The 15,820-nt window shown below is 39.3% G+C and overlaps 1 long non-coding RNA gene across 1 annotated transcript; it reads right to left on the bottom strand.

Moving 5' to 3' along the window:
- Positions 1–510: 510 nt before the first annotated feature.
- LOC105000004 lies at positions 511–8,559 on the bottom strand. Its single transcript, XR_826683.1, has 4 exons — positions 7,997–8,559; positions 3,815–3,920; positions 2,969–3,017; positions 511–1,107 (listed from the first exon to the last, which is right to left on the bottom strand). It is a non-coding gene; the product is annotated as an uncharacterized LOC105000004 (long non-coding RNA).
- Positions 8,560–15,820: the final 7,261 nt, after the last annotated feature.

Below are 15,820 nucleotides of genomic sequence, written 5' to 3'. Positions count from 1 at the left end.
TGGAGAATCCCATGGACAGAGGAGCCTGGGGAGGCTACAGTCTATGGAGGCACAAAAGAGGAGGACACAACTTAGTAACTAAACAACAACAACAAATAGCAACTCCAGGTTGTTGTTATGGGAAAAGAAATCTATTGATTAATTAGTTTATTAACAAAAACCTTGTTGTTGAGCAGTTACATGATGTGTACCAGGAAATGTCTGCCACACCAGAGGAGGGAGGAATCTTACATTTTTGCTTCTTTCTTCTTGAAGAAACAGATAATGTTTAGTAGACGGTACTGGTGAAATCTGCAATTGATCAATCTTCATCCTCCTGCCAAGCAGCAGCTAACTTGGAACTATTAAATCCTTTTATGAAAAGCCATGTTCATTGTATCCTTTGTGTATAATTTTATAACTAGAATAAAATATTACTATAGACTGCTGTTTTATCTTTTTCCTTTGAAAATATGGATTATGGCAAGAAGTACAAATCTTTAAAAAATAAGGACCAAACAACTTTAGAGAAAAAATACTTCACTGTAATTTATTGAACATTCAATAAACATTCAACTAACTGCTAATAAAATGCCTTACTGGAAAAAATGATACCAAACAAAATAAATATAAGTATTTTCTTAAAAAATCATTTTAAAGTTAGCTCTATTCAGTTAGTGACTAATACAATAAAGGCAGACAAACTTTATAAATAGCTGCTTTTATATCTTTCAGGCCATATTATTAAATGATGGCAAATGCTCAATACAACCATGTGTAGAGAACTAGGAAATAAGAAGATAAAGCCAATGACTACCCTCACATGAAATCATGTCTGAAGTTGCTTTGTTATCAAAATCTGTATTTTTAATCTGTTGTGAGCACTGAGACAAGCTTCACATATTATCCCCAAAAGAAACACAATGCACAATGTGATTGCCTGTTCAGCAATAGCAAGCACTACATTCATAACCATTTCATTCCAGGGATTAAATTAGGTCAGCCACAGTCTTTGGCATTTCCTCCATTGTAATGTGGTAGAAAGTCTCAGTGTCATAAAGATTCTTCTTGTCTTCTTCAATGTTTATGGCCACAGCTTTCCTCCCAAATTGACTCCCGCTTCCAATTCTGAACAAAAGAAAAATTATTCACCAGAATATCAGTTATCAAGTATTACATGAAGTACAAATGATATGAATTACTTGTTAACCACCAGTGGCTCTTTCTTTGCCAAGATTATACTTGGAGGGCTTCTAATCAGAGCACTAGATGCTAATCACAAAATCTAGAGAAAAAGAAAATATTACTTTTGTGGTTGTTCAAAAAGATTCGTCTGGCTGCGAGACCAGATTCTATCAGGCAGCCTGAGTGTTATTACTTATAGAGCAGACTACATAATTGTGCTTGGGGTAGTGAAATTAAAGCCTGTGCCAAAGTGGGCCAAGAGCAGGTGTTAGCCTGGGACAGATGTAAATACCAGACAAAAGAAAAGGAACAGGTGTGCGATCCATTTGACACATTTTTGGAACTACAAATTGAAAATATAAATTCTGGAATGTTAACTATTGCTTAGGACTATTCTGTCCAAGGCAATAACCACTAGCTACATGTGGTTATTTAAATTAAAACTAAATAAAATAGAAAATGTAACCCCCAGTTGCATTAACCGTATTCTTGTGGCCTGTCACCACTGTGTTGGGCAGCATGGATATGGAACATTTCCCTCACTACAGAAAGTTCTACTGGACAGACTTGGTTTAGGACTTAAAATTTTTCTGTGTTTGGGGAACCTCTAGAAAATGTGTATGGTAACCCATATTTATCACTGATTTCTGCTCAGGTCACCTCATACACTGTAACACTATTGACTGTACCACTGTATCACTATTACCGCCACAGCCCTCTACTAAAACAGATGATAGGCCCAGTCAAAAATGTCTTGGCTGGAACAACTTAAAATATCAAATAACCAGGACAAGAGGAAAACAAATAGGAAAACACCGACTTGCTCTTTATCCAAACAACATGCTGGTGCACTTAAGAGTCTATGTTCTAAATCAGGTCGATACCATTTCTGAGCATCACCTCATCATCTATTCTTACCAACGACTACTATATTTTCTGACAAAGTTATTTTTATATAAGTAGCATGACATAATTCAACTTATTTAAGTGATAAAGCTACTATAACTAAGCCTGGGTCAACATAAATTGCTACCAGAAAATGCCAAGAAAAATCTCAATTATTCAGGAAATCATCAAGAATGCACAAGATATGAGAAACATGACCAAAAAAAAAAGACTTGTGTGTAAGTTAAGAAAGACAACCAGATCTAACAGCATTAGTGATGTTCCCTTTGAATATAAACTATCAGTTCAGTTCAGTTCAGTCGCTCAGTCGTGCCTGACTCTTTGCAACACCTTGAATAGAAACTATATAAAGTCCAAAATCTGAACTACATTTCACATTGTTTTCCCACTGTGTTCTGATTAACCACAAATCTTTCTAAGGACAATTTAAATACCACTTTTCATCAACACATTTCCTGATTCATTTATCTGATTTTCAAAGTTGTCTGGCTGACAACATCATACTTGAAAAAACAATACATGATTTATTTTTCCAGAATAAAAGCAAATAATTCAGTGAAGATGACAAATACTCAACTGAGAATACAGCTTTCACAAGAAGTGGGCAGATCATAGTTCAAAACCATCAACATTAGTTGTACATAAAAATATGAGCCTGAGATATGATAATATATTCAAATTCTAATTCAAAAGCAACTTCTATACAATCTTTCAGGACACAAAATTGTAATGAACTTCCTATAAATCACACCGCTGTCTGTGGAGTAATCTTTACTTCCCTATATTGCTTGAGCTGACAAAGACAATGAAAAATCTTCCCCTCACAATCAACTTTTAGTAGATAAATAACATAATGAAATTAAATACCAGTAAGTCAGTATCAAAATGTAGTTTGTACCTTATCAAGGAGTTCCCTCTTGGTAATGCCTCTTTCTTTCTGTCAGCACCTGCAAAATATTAATAAGCCTTAACTCTCAGGAGTCATTTGTTGAGTCAGGGTTTAAACTGGTAAATGTGTATGAAACCATGCATCCCTGGGTGCTACAGTGGCATGGCAGACAGGACTTGAAAGGAAGCAGTCTTATTTTGAGCAGGGGGCAAAGACAATGCAGCACTTCTCAGCTACGTTGTAATTGGATCCTGCTTCAGTTTATTAAGGAAATAATGAGATATTAACAGTGTCTTAAGGAGCAATACCAGGGAAGAACAGCTCCTGCCACATAAGAGACTGAAATCCTGACATGCGTTTTCTCAGATCCAGTCTACCCTTTGTCTTGAGTCCTTTAAAAGAACAGCCTGTGTACTGGCTGGTCCCTCATATGTCATAGACAGCATACAATTCCTTCCTTACAGTATTTCAGAGAGGAAAATGTTAATTCAGATCAGTGTCAGAATAAAAAGCCATTTGACTTCTCACTTCTAGCCCTACCATTGGAAGGAACCCATTAGAAATTCATTCTTTTAATTCTGCCAAAATACTGATATTACTGTACCAAATTTTAGAACAAAATACTCTGGAGTTAGTTACCTGTAGTTTTTCTACTATCTGGTATGGTTGTTTTTCTTCTTGTGTTTACTTTGTTAGCTTTATTACAAGCACTAAGACACTGCAGATACTAGTTACTACAATTTTAGCACAGAGCTTAAATAAGGAGGTAAAAAAAAATCCTGGCTATAATTTTTATGTACATTAATTAGAAAAACATTACTCTATTTCAAAATTATAAGATACAATAATATATACCTTTCAATGATCAGTTCTTTCTTGACTAGAATTTGAAATGGATCTCTCAGGAACTTTTTGAGGACTTCAGCATGTTGATTGGCATTAAGGCAGAAAGGGACACAACCTTAAAAAAGAGACAATGACTAATTATGATGACATATCAACTATAACAGTTTTCATAATAACACTTAGAGGAATAATGTTTGAGACCAAGCGTCCCTGTCTTACTACAGAACTGAGCTAGACAGAGATTGTAGGAAACAATTGCTTTTGGCAGGGGAAAGGGCAATATAGCACTTCACAGCTATATTGCAACAGTTATTCCAACCTGCCCTCTGCAAAAAATCACATGCACAGCTGAGTCCTTATATTTGATTTCTGGTAAAACTTGTGGATTTGACCTTTAATCCTTTGGCTCAATATTTTTTATCAGCTTCATCCAAAATAAGCATCTTTGTCCATTTGGGAAAGTGAAAAAAAGTTTTACTTAAAGAGTGAGTTGTGCATAGAGACTTCCTTCCAGAGACGACAGTACAGAGGAGGGGGGAGGGAAGAAGAAGTTTACATGAAGAAATCTGACAAACTCTCTCAGCCACATGATCAAGGTCAACATCAATAGTAAAAACACTTGATAGAATGAAATGAAAATGGTATTTTACCTCTGTGGTCTTCCTCCTCAAGATCCCTAACTATAGTCTAATCTTGAGGAAAACATCAGACAAATTCCAATACAAGTGCATCCTACTAACTATCTGACCAATGCTTCTCAAAATGGTGAAGGTCATTAAAAAAAAAAATGGTGGGGAGGGAGAGGAATTTGAATAACTGTTACAGGCAAGAAGAGCTTAAGGAGACATAATTAAATGTCATGTGGTATCCTGAACAGGATCCTGGAACAGAATAAGAACACTAGGTGAAAACTAAGGAAGCCTGAATAGATTCTGGACTTTAATTAATAATGTGTCAATGTTGGTTCATTAATTTTAACAAATGTGCCAAACTAATATAAGTTGTTAACAATATAGGAACCTGGGAACGCTCATCCCAATTTTCCTGTAAACTTAAAACTGTTCTAAAAAATAAAGCCTATTAAAGAAAAGTCTTAGTATCATCTCTAGATACTCATGCTTGGCAATGGCTTAAACAATTAGGATAATTATTTTCCTTCCCATAACCTAAATATCACTGGTTTAAAAATGCCCTAGGAAAAGTATGCCAACACTTACAAAGATATCTTCTACATCAAATGTTCTCCCTGGAGTACCAGGGATGTTGTGTGCTGCCTCTTCCATCAGCTTACAGTTTTTGCATTTTATTTGGAACACTTGTTCCATACAATGCAGGCATGACAAGTTGCTCCCAGGTAGTATCCAAGTGCTAGAAGTATCTTTTGGATCTAAAAGTCAAAAGCTTAAATTATTATGTTCTGCAAATAAAGCCTCCATCACATGACTTTCAAAGCACATGGCTAAATGTTAAACTGTTTATATTTAGTTTAAAATTCTGGTCTGCTAACAGTTTTTATGCAGCACAATGTAGAATCACTTCCAAGCTTACAAGGCAGACAAATCAAACTGCTTCAAGATAAAATCTTTTTAAGCATCTCATTTTTAATTTTAGATTTTTGTGTCCTTTCAAAATTGGGATCCTCAGTTTTCTACACATACCAGCTAAATAATTCAAGAACCCAAACAAACATTTTCTACATTATTCTGTTATGTATAAGACACATAAGTAGGGAGATAAGCTCTATATTTATAGAGCCATGGCAAATTGTTCTGATATGTATTCACTGATTATCATTCACTTCAAAAATAAGTATCTTTCCAATAGGAAACTTATACAGCCTTGAGTTTTTTTCCCATTGTGTTTTAATTGGCAGACTTGACGTTAATAAAGCCTATAGCTTTGTTAAGAAAAGCTTTATTTTAGAGCTAACATAGCAATAAGCTTTGAAAATAGATAGCAAGCAAAACATGTATCACGAGTGACAAAGATTCCTAACTAATTACAGAGACCGCAGTTTTCATGTTGCAAAACTGCATTTAAACTTAACAACAATAACAAAAAGGGCATAGATTCTGTCTACTATAAAAGAAAGAAAGCTTTAATTTCTTGGTCTGTTGAAAGCCCAGGTGAAGTGGACTACCATGAATTTATTTTATTACAAGTCTATCCAGTGTGCAATTTCTGTATCCCTTTGAGGAGGCTTGCTGCAGGCACAAAGAATACAAATAGTTGGATTCACCCCTGGTTGAAGTTTTCTCTGGTGGGCAACAGCTAGTAATAATTGGTAGCATTTATAAACCTTGGGGATGGTAGTACAGGTTTTTGGTAGTTATGATTTTAGAGATAAACCAAGGTTCAGAAATGTTAAATGACTTGTTTACTATTACTTAGGTAACAGTCAATAGTTGCTAAGATTAGACCTTTAATTTTCATAATTCTACATTCTCTTCAAGGTGGTGGAAAGGTTTTTCTGGAGAAAAACTGGGAAAAGTTCCCAAGAGGAATTTTAGAGAATAGTTTGTAAGTGAACTATGTTAACACTGTAAACACTAAGGAAATAAAAAGAAACATAAAACTCCTACAAAGCTTGACATTTGGTTTTTAAAACATACTAAGTCTACCTCACCATAAACAGCCACTGACCATAAACCTATTTTTTGGCTTTATTTCTCACCCTATAGTCATTTTCTTTCCCTTGGAGAGTGCTAATGTTTCTTGCTGTTTATAACACAATGAATATTAAAGCATGTAAGATTATACATGGGGAACAATTTCTGAGACTAAAATATAAATTTTTATTATATTAGCCTGGCTTACAGATTTGTGATTTGATAAAGTTGGTATATTATGGTCTAAAATATCTGCTTTAACTATTATTGAATAGTACGTTTCTTTGCAATGAAACTCACAATATTCATAATATTCTTAATTACTTGGCTTTTTTCAACTTAAAACTAAAATACTTATTATCTAATAATTTATGCCAAAAATTCACATTTACTAAAAGTTAAAGTGTAATGGTTAATCATAGATAAAATTAATAAATTTCAATGCCCCAGGCACTTGATAAGAATTTAATACAACAATCCTATGAAGTGGATACAATTATTATCATTTCTACTTTAAAGAAGAGGAGATGGAGGCCCAGAAAGATTAGGTAACTTGCCTACTGCCATCAAAGTGTGAAACTAGGTTTTGAACCCAGGTGTGTCTCATTCCAGAATACCCTTCACTGCCTTAATCATTACCTATGCAATGATGTAGGGATCTCTTGCATGAATATAACCTTATCCACTGATATCAAAGTCAAATGATAGGCCATTGTGATTTAATACATATACAATATACTTTCATCATCACACACTAAGTCAATATTCCTTGACAATTTAATACAGTTTCTTCCCTTAAATATAAGGTAAATGCCACAGCAAAGAACCTAAATATAAAACAACTTTCCAGGCCCCCTGAAAGATAAATTTGCTTTTGTTAGGTTCATTCTAACAATTAATAGAGCTCCCGGGGAATCTTTCTTTGAAATGCACACCTGAGAAGGACAGAACTGAAATGGCTTTTAAAGTGTCCTGGCCCCATTACTTCCTAGTTGCATAATCTTGGGCTTCATTAGAACACGGATTATAATACTCCCTATATAGGCAGTGCTATGAAAGGACGCTGTAAATGGTTAGGAGGTTTTATAAATGGTATTCTTGCTTAGGATTGCCAAATAAAAAACAGGACGCCCAGTTAAGCTTCAGACAAATAACTAATACTGTTTTATATTTTTAATTTGATTTGATATCGCAGACATTTATAATAAAAATTGTGTTGTTTATCTGAAATTTAAATTTTAACCAGCATCCTGTATTTTTATCGCTAAATCTGTCAACCCTATTCTTGGCCCCATAGGTAGGAGGTGCCTGGAGGATGGTAGGCCCAGTTCCATTCCCCCCCCACTCCCACCGCTAACGGGAGAAACTAAGGCAAAGGGCAGGTTGAAGAGTGAATCTCGAGCAGGGGAAGAAAGGGGAGGGCTGGGTGGAGGAGGACTTCTCACGGGTGGGGCTGAAAGCAGAATCCGCTGACAAGCAGATTCTACCGAGCCTCCCGAACCCCCGCAACTCGCACCGCTCAGGCTGGCCAACACCCCAAGCCCCCATCCCTGGGCAGGAACACAGCCGCCTTTCCACCCACCGTTGCCTGGGCGGCAGCAGCAGCAGCAGGCTCTGGACTCGCTGCCACCGGTTCCTCTCAGTCGCCATCAGCAGCACCGACATCACAGAGGCCGCCGCCATGTCCCTGGAGCCTGGACGCTTGTTGATGTGCAACTCCTTCTCAGATGTGACCCAAATCGTCCCTCCAGACCGTATGGAACTCTCTTGTCCTCCTCTGGCCACCGTCCAGTCTGCTCCAAGAAGTAGGCCAATCCGAGCGAGGCATTCAGAGGGGGCGTCACCGCTAAAACCAATCAAAGAAGAGAGCAGAGCTGCAGTGCAGGAGATGGCTGCGTGCCTGTGGGGGTCCCTGCTTTGTTCGTAGGGTAGGGCCTGCTGTTGTCAGACCTTTTAGGCTACCTGAGTGCCCCATGGATATTTCTTTCTGTGGTTTATGGGGTTCTTTTTCTCTCATGGGCTTCAGGGCGAAGAGCCCTTATATGACCCTTAATCTTACAGAATTTTCTGAGGGGAAGAAGAAAGGGGGAATGTCCTGATATAAAAGGGTGTGGGGTATGAAAAATACAACATTTTATAATGTTTCCAAAAATGTGAAAAACATGTATTTAAAACAAATCCTCCTCTTAACTGTCTCAAAATTGAAATTACAGAATTTTAAAATAAACTTATTTATTCTGTATTATGTTTAAAAAATTGAGATATAATCGACACATAGCATTGTATAAGTTTAAGCTGTGCAACCTATTGGTTTGATACCTTTATGTATTGCAATATGATTGCCACCATAGGATTAGCCAACACCTCTTTCATGTCACATAATTATGATTTCTTTTTTGATGGGACATTTAAGATCTACTCTTCTAGCAACTTTGAAGTACATGATACAGTATTGTTGACTACAATCACTAATGCAGTGCATTAGATCTCTAGAACTTACTAGTCTTCTAGTTGCAAGTTTGTAGACTATTTTTACAGCAATAATGAGCATAAGATAGAGCTTAACCCTTCCCCCACTTAAAAAAATCAGGTTATTCTTACTATTGAGATTTAAGAGTTCTTGTATTTTAACAGTCTTTTTTTTTTTTAAGTTCTTTGTATGGTTTAGATAATAGTCCTTTTTTTTTTAACAGAGAATTATATTTTTCATACATATTTTCTATCAACCCATAACTTCTCCTTTTATTCTCTTAATAGTATCTTTCACACAGCAGAAAAGCTTCATTTTAATGAAATCTATCTTATCAAGTTTTTTTCATGGTACATACCTTTGGTATTGTACCTAGAAAGTCTTCACTGAATCCTAGGTTATCTAGATTTTCTCCTATGTTATGTTGTTGTTTGTTGTTGTTCATTTGCTAAGTCATGTCCGACTCTTTGCAACCCCATGGACTGCAGTACACCAGGCTTCCCTGTCCTTCACCATCTCCTGGAGCTGGCTCAAACTCATGTCCATTGAGTCGGTGATGCTATCCAACCGTCTCATCCTCTGCTGCCCGCTTCTCCTCCTGCACTCAGTCTTTCCCAGTATCAGGTCTTTTCCAAGGAGTCGGGTCTTTGAATCAGGTGGCCAAAGTATTGGAGCTCCAGTTTCAGCATCAACCTTTTCAATGAATATTCAGGGTTGAATTCCTTTCAGATTTACTAGTTTGATTTCCTTGCTGTCCAAGGGACTCTCAAGCATCTTCTCCAGCACCACAATTTGAAAGCATCAATTCTTTGGTGCTCAGCCTTCTTTATGGTCCAACTCTCATATTCGTATATGACTACTGGTATGACTACCATACATACATGTGACTATATGGACCTTAGTTCCAAAGTGATGTCTCTGCTTTTTAATACACTGTCTAGGTTTGTCATAGCTTTCCTTCCAAGGGGCAAGCATCTTTGAATTTCATGGCTGCTGTCACCATCCACAGTAATTTGGGAACCCAAGAAAATAAAATCTGCCACTGTTTCCACTTTTCCCCCTTCTATTTGTCATGGAGTAATGGGACGGGATGCCATGATCTTAATTTTTTGAATGTTGAGTTTTAAGCCAGCTTTCTCACTGTCCTCTTTCACCTTCATCAAGAGGCTTTTTATTTCCTCTTCAATTTCTGCCATTAGAGTGGTATCATCTGCATATCTGAGGTTGTTGATACTTCTCCTAGCAATCTTTATTCCAGCTTGTCATTCTTCCAACCTGGCATTTTGTATGATATACTCTGCATAGAAGTTAAATGAGCAGGGTGATAATATACAGCCTTGATGTACTCCTTTCCCAATTTTGAACCAGGCTGTTGTTGTTCCATGTCCAGTTCTAACTGTTGCTTCTTGACCTGCATACAGGTTTCTCAGGAAACAAGTAAGGTGGTCTGGTATTCAGATCTCTTTAAGAATTTTCCACAGTTTGTTGTGATCCACATAGTCAATGAAGCAGAAGTAGATGTTTTTCTGGAATTCCCTTGCTTTCTCTATGGCCCAATGAATGTTGCCAATTTGATTTCTGGTTCCTCTGTCTTTTCTAAATCCAGCTTGTACATCTTGGTTCATGTACTGTTGAAGGCTAGCTTGAAGGATTTTGAGCATTACCTTGCTAGCATGTGCAATGAGTGCAAATACACGGTAGTTTGAACATTCTTTTTCATTGCCCTTCTATGGGATCGGAATGAAAACTGTTATGGGAATTTTATTGTTTTGTGTTTTACATTTAGGTCAGTGATTCATTTTGAGTTAATTTTCTGAAGGGAAAAAATGGTTCCATACAACAATTGTTTTCATTTTGTTTTAATTATGTATATTTATGTCTGCTGTGTCATGAGGTAAAATTTATATCATGCTATGGTTTGCAGTCTAAGAAGTTTGAATAGCTTTGCTGTAGTCAGTGGTGCTCACTGTGTGGTCCCAGGACCAGCAGCATCAGTAATCCTGGGTACTTGTTAGAAATGCACATTCTCAGATCTCATCCCACACTACTGAATCAGAATCCCTGAAGGCAAGGACTAGGAGTTTGTATTTTTTAAAAATTCATCTATATTTCCAGGTGATTCTGCTAGTTTGAGAACCACTGATTTAGACTAAACCAGGTGGCCCAATGGTACCTCACCTCATTTGTGGCACCCAGGGTGGAACCTTTGTCTTTCTCTTCATTGTCAGAGGCATTGCTGACAATCCACCAAAAGGGAGGTAGAATCTACTTTGGTAGTGCTTGTAGGATGATTTGTCTTTCCAAGCTCAGGCAAATCCTTACCTGAAGGCAGAAAATGGTCTAGAGTCATATGTTTAGTGATACACACTTTGGTTCTTATACCCACAGCATCTACAAAATGAGACTAAAGTCATACAAGGTTACTGTGGTGATTAAATGATATTTGTGAAATGCCTGCCATCATACCAGGTGGTACAGAGCAGTCACTTACTATATGGTGGTGATCAGATCAGATCAGATCAGATCAGTTGCTCAGTCGTGTCCAACTCTTTGTGACCCAATGAATCACAGCACGCCAGGCCTCCCTGTCCATCACCAACTCCTGGAGTTCACTCAGACTCACGTCGATCGAGTCAGTGATGCCATCCAGCCATCTCATTCTCTGTCATCCCCTTCTCCTCTTGCCCCCAATCTCTCCCAGCATCAGAGTCTTTTCCAATGAGTCAACGCTTCGCATGAGGTGGCCAAAGTACTGGAGTTTCAGCTTTAGCATCATTCCTTCCAAAGAAATCCCAGGGCTGATCTCCTTCAGAATGGACTGGTTAGATCTCCTTGCAGTCCAAGGGACTCTCAAGAGTCTTCTCCAACACCACAGTTCAAAAGCATCAATTCTTCGGCACTCAGCCTTCTTCACAGTCCAACTCTCACATCCATACATGACCACAGGAAAAACCATAGCCTTGACTAGACGAACCTTTGTTGGCAAAGTAATGTCTCTGCTTTTGAATATGCTATCTAGGTTGGTCATAACTTTCCTTCCAAGGAGTAAGCGTCTTTTAATTTCATGGCTGTGGTCACCATCTGCAGTGATTTTGGAGCCCAAAAAATAAAGTCTGACACTGCTTCCATTGTTTCCTCATCTATTTCCCATGAAGTGATGGGACTGGATGCCATGATCTTCGTTTTCTGAACGTTGAGCTTTAAGCCAACTTTTTCACTCTCCACTTTCACTTTCATCAAGAGGCTTTTGAGTTCCTCTTCACTTTCTGCCATAAGGGTGGTGTCATCTGCATATCTGAGGTTATTGATATTTCTCCCGGCAATCTTGATTCCAGCTTGTGTTTCTTCCAGTCCAGCGTTTCTCATGATGTACTCTGCATATAAGTTAAATAAACAGGGTGACAATATACAGCCTTGACGTACTCCTTTTCCTATTTGGAACCAGTCTGTTTTTCCATGTCCAGTTCTAACTGTTGCTTCCTGACCTGCATACAGGTTTCTCAAGAGGCAGGTCAGGTGGTCTGGTATTCCCATCTCTTTCACAATTTTCCACAGTTTATTGTGATCCACACAGTCAAAGGCTTTGGCATAGTCAATAAAGCAGAAATAGATGCTTTTCTGGAACTCTCTTGCTTTTTCCATGGTCCAGCGGATGTTGGCAATTTGATCTCTGGTTCCTCTGCCTTTTCTAAAACCAGCTTGAACATCTGGAAGTTCACGGTTCACATATTGCTGAAGCCTGGCTTGGAGAATTTTGAGCATTACTTTACTAGCGTGTGAGATGAGTGCAATTTTGCAGTAGTTTGAGCATTCTTTGGCATTGCTTTTCTTTGGGATTGGAATGACAACTGACCTTTTCCAGTCCTGTGGCCACTGCTGAGTCTTCCAAATTTGCTGGCATATTGAGTGCAGCACTTTCACAGCATCATCTTTCAGGATTTGGAATAGCTCAACTGGAATTCTATCACCTCCACTAGCTTTGTTCGTAGTGATGCTTCCTAAGGCCCACTTGACTTCACATTCCAGGATGTCTGGCTCTAGGTGAGTGATCATACCATCATGATTATCTGGGTCGTGAAGATCTTTTTTGTACAGTTCTTCTGTGTATTCTTGCCATCTCTTCTTAATATCTTCTGCTTCTGTTAGGTCCATACCATTTCTGTCCTTTATCGAGCCCATCTTTGCATGAAATGTTCCTTTGGTATCTCTGATTTTCTTGAAGAGATCTCTAGTTTTTCCCATTCTGTTGTTTTCCTCTATTTCTTTGCATTGATCGCTGAAGAAGGCTTTCTTATCTCTTCTTGCTATTCTTTGGAACTCTGCATTCAGATGTTTATATCTTTCCTTTTCTCCTTTGCTTTTCACCTCTCTTCTTTTCACAGCTATTTGCAAGGCCTCCCCAGACAGCCATTTCGCTTTTTTGCATTTCTTTTCCATGGGGATGGTCTTGATCCCTGTCTCCTGTACAATATCACGAACCTCATTCCATAGTTCATCAGGCACTCTGTCTATCAGATCTAGGCCCTTAAATCTATTTCTCACTTCCACTGTATAATCATAAGGGACTTGATTTAGGTCATACCTGAATGGTCTAGTGGTTTTCCCTACTTTCTTCAATTTAAGTCTGAATTTGGCAATAAGGAGTTCATGGTCTGAGCCACAGTCAGCTCCTGGTCTTGTTTTTGCTGACTGTATAGAGCTTCTCCATCTTTGGCTGCAAAGAATATAATCAATCTGATTTCGGTGTTGACCATCCGGTGATATCCATGTATAGAGTCTTCTCTTGTGTTGTTGGAAGAGGGTGTTTGTTATGACCAGTGATATGGTGGTGATAGCTGCTGTAATTGACACTGCCTATCACAACTGGTAAAGAATCCGCTTGCAATGCAGGAGAGCCCAGTTCAATCCCTGGCTTGGGAATATCCCCCAGAGAAGGGATAGGCTACCTACTCCAGTGTTCATGGGCTTCCCTGGTGGCTCAGATGGTAAAGATTCCGCCTGCAATGCTGGAGACCTGGGCTCGATCCCTGGGTTGGGAAGATCCCCTGGAGGAGGGCATGGCAACCCACTCCAGTGTTGTTGCCTGGAGTATGCCTATGGATAGAGGAGCCTGGCGGGCTACAGTTCATGGGATTGCAAATAGTCAGATACTACTGAGCAACTAAGCACGTCGCAACCTTTGGCATATAATTGATATTCAATAGATGTGACTGATTATTAATTTGTTCAGTAGAGAGGAAGGCAGGCTATTCTGACTTGTTCCTTGATTTTGCCATACATCAGAGCAATGTAATTTGTCAGAGACAAGAGATAAATCATAATTAGGATAGATAAAAAGAGGCACAGAAGGGAGGAGGACGGTGGAAGAGAGAAGACAGGAAGCCTGTCCATGTTCACAAGAAAAATGGAGATAATGACTGTTTTCTTGAAGGAACAAGGAGGTATGGGCTATTGAAAGCTATGCTCATTTCTGCTTAGTTATACGATTTCAGAACTGCAAAAGGGACCTTGGGGATCACAGACCTACTCCCTCATGGCCCAGGTAGAGTAGCTGAGGCCCCAGAGAGTGTGTGTGAAAGATGAGGGGACAGAACTGGTTTCTGAAGACAGACACTGCCTGTTACATCTTGCCATAAGTCAGCCAATTCATCTCCATGGAAACCCCTGAAGATTGTGAAGGTACAGATGTGGGAAGGAGAGCTGCCTTCTGAGTGTGATTTATTTCTTTCCTTTTTCTCTCATTCCTATTCATAAGCTTCTCCTTACTCTTCCCTTCTCCCTTCCCTTACATCTGTGATTCTCACCCATAAGAACCTGACTTAATCCAAGAAGCTGAGTTCACTGAATCTGCAAATTCCAGAAAGTCCCACATTATCAGTCTCCTCAGCAATATGTTGCTTTCTAGAGACCAGTTCACAGTTGGCTCTGACTGGGCACTGGATACTACTCCTACCAACAGGAAAGCCTTCATTTGGTTCCTCAAAAATACTTGTCATCCTTGAAGAGCCAGAAACTACTGTGGAAACACAACCCTAAGCTATATTACTCCTTTGGGTCTTTAAACCCTCTCTGAATTTCTTGCAAGGGGTTGCTATGAAAATGGTTGCTCTACTTGTGCAGGCAAAGTGCAAAGAGCCTAGTCATAGAAGGGAAGAACCTCTGCACAAATTTCACTTTGCAGGTGGCTTAACACCACCTCTTAATCACAGCCCACAACTGTTAGCAGAAAGCATTAAAGAACATCTCCAAACGCCTGGGTTGAGGAGCTATTACTAGAAATTTCATTCAAGGTGTTTGGGGTTTGGCTTTTTACATGAAAAAGAGGAAACCTGAGCTTTCCAGAATTGGCTCAGAACCTGTGGGTGATCCTGGCACTCTTGCGACCGGGTCCCTCCTTTTAAGAATGGATTGGGGGGACAACCTGGCCAGATTTGCATTTGTTCAGGCTTTTCACGTGGGCTTCTGAATTAGGTTACTCCGCCTGTCAGGTAGTATCTGGAGCCACCTAATGAAGCCCTGCGACGGCATTTACCACTGGATAGTTGCGGAGCAGACGCTCCTGTGTCTGACAGGGAGGATTCTCAAGGACGCTGTGCCAGAGCCTTTCCTGGAGGGAGCGCTGGCGCGCCTGTTGGCTGGCGGAGCGCTGGCGAGCTGTACAAAGGAAAAGGCCCACACGGTGGAGTCACTCGTACTTCGTACCCGCCTGCTGAGCCCGGCTGCTGCACAGCCCGCGCTCCCGGCTCCAAATGCGAGTGTGTCCAGTGGACTCCGATAACTGAACGAGACAACCCCTAACAGGGGGAAACAAATTCTAGCCACCCGTGGTTCCCCGGAGTCAAGAGATGGGACGGTGAATTGTACCTCATACAGCCCTTCTTCCAGAGCACCGCGGGCGGCCGCAGAACTTCCTGCCAGTCCCTTTCTTGCCTGAGC

The sequence above is a fragment of the Bison bison genome, unplaced genomic scaffold (assembly GCF_000754665.1).
Source record: "Bison bison bison isolate TAMUID 2011002044 unplaced genomic scaffold, Bison_UMD1.0 scf7180017864367, whole genome shotgun sequence".
Taxonomy (NCBI): domain Eukaryota; kingdom Metazoa; phylum Chordata; class Mammalia; order Artiodactyla; family Bovidae; genus Bison; species Bison bison.
The sequence above is the reverse complement of the archived record's forward strand: the minus strand, read 5'-3'. Positions and strand labels throughout refer to the sequence as shown.